The 1,341-nt window shown below is 35.9% G+C and overlaps 1 pseudogene across 1 annotated transcript; it reads right to left on the bottom strand.

Moving 5' to 3' along the window:
• Positions 1–205: 205 nt before the first annotated feature.
• LOC105819216 lies at positions 206–1,117 on the bottom strand (annotated as a pseudogene). Its single transcript, XR_001137948.1, has one exon. The product of XR_001137948.1 is annotated as an obg-like ATPase 1 pseudogene (transcript).
• Positions 1,118–1,341: the final 224 nt, after the last annotated feature.

Raw genomic sequence — 1,341 nt, 5'->3', positions numbered from 1 at the left:
AATGGCATTGTGGTTAGGTAAGAGAATGTTATTCTTAGGATTTATGTGTTTAAATATTTAGGAGCAAACTTTCAAATGGTTTCACATTTATATATTTGTATTACATATTAAGTGAATATGGCAAAATGTTAACAATTGTTGAATCTAGGTGGTGGATCTGCAGATGTTTCAACTTTTCTATATGTTTGAGAATTTTTTTGGAGGTACACAGTATTTCAATTTTATTAAATAAAACAAAAATAATTTGTTTACAGAAGGTACCCATCTCCCCAACTTTATTTGTCCCTTCACTTTTCAGAAGTTTTAATTTTAAAAAATGATATACCTTTCCTTTTGGAAGTTGTACATTTTTCTGAGCAATAACTAAAATCTATTTCTTCTTTGGTTGTTGAGGTGTATTAAATAGGAAGAAGATAATATCTCTATCTCCAACAATATAATCTGTGCCTTGTTGTGTGTACTTTCCAGCAGCCTTGACTGCATTTTCAGAAACTGCCTCTTTAAAATCTTCATCCTTCATTACTTCGGCCATAATGAATCCTTTTTCAAAGTCTGCGTGAATCTTTCTTACAGCCTGAGGAGCCTTTGTCCCTCTCCTGATGGTCCATACGGGCACTTCATTTGGGCCTACAGTGAAAAAGTATTCTAGATGGAGTGCTGCAAACGCAGCCTCAATGATCTTTGGCAAAGCACTTCCTGTCATACTCACTTCCAGATACTTCTGTCTCTCCTCAGCACTCAATTCTTGCAACTTGAGTTCCAAGGCTCCACTAAAAGGAATGGAGGGCTCCACTAAAGGACCAAGGCAGCTGGGTCATACATGTCCACCCACTCTTTAATTTTTATCAACCATTTGCTTTTCTTTCTAATGTCATCTTTTCCAGAAAGATTAACCAAGTAGACCATTGGTTTTGAAGACAAAAATGTGTTTATTCAATACTTCAATTTCTTTGTCATTCCAGTCATGATAGAAGTGAACAGATTTCTTTTGATCTATCTCCCAGGATTTGACTTTGCACATTCTATCATATTCAGGTTTCAGGTTTTTATCTCTTCCTCTCACCGCCACCTTTTCTAGTTTATCTATAATGGGCCTCATCATGTCCTCATCTTTAAGCTGAAGCGTTCTTTTCTTGCCTCAGTGGAGAAAAAAACAAACAAACAAACAAATAAGCTGGAGCTCTTTATACATTATTTCTATATCTCAAATGGGATTTACACTTCCTTCAACTGTAGCATGATATTATCATCTTCAAAAGCACCTTTCATCTGGCACAAGTACTCTACTCTCATTAGGATCAATAGCACCGAGTGGGAAGTTTTCTGCTGAAGACTGACTAT

The sequence above is a fragment of the Propithecus coquereli genome, unplaced genomic scaffold, assembly GCF_000956105.1.
Source record: "Propithecus coquereli isolate 6110/MARCELLA unplaced genomic scaffold, Pcoq_1.0 Scaffold477, whole genome shotgun sequence".
In the NCBI taxonomy this organism is placed as follows: domain Eukaryota; kingdom Metazoa; phylum Chordata; class Mammalia; order Primates; family Indriidae; genus Propithecus; species Propithecus coquereli.
This window is presented reverse-complemented; position numbering and strand designations above follow the sequence as displayed.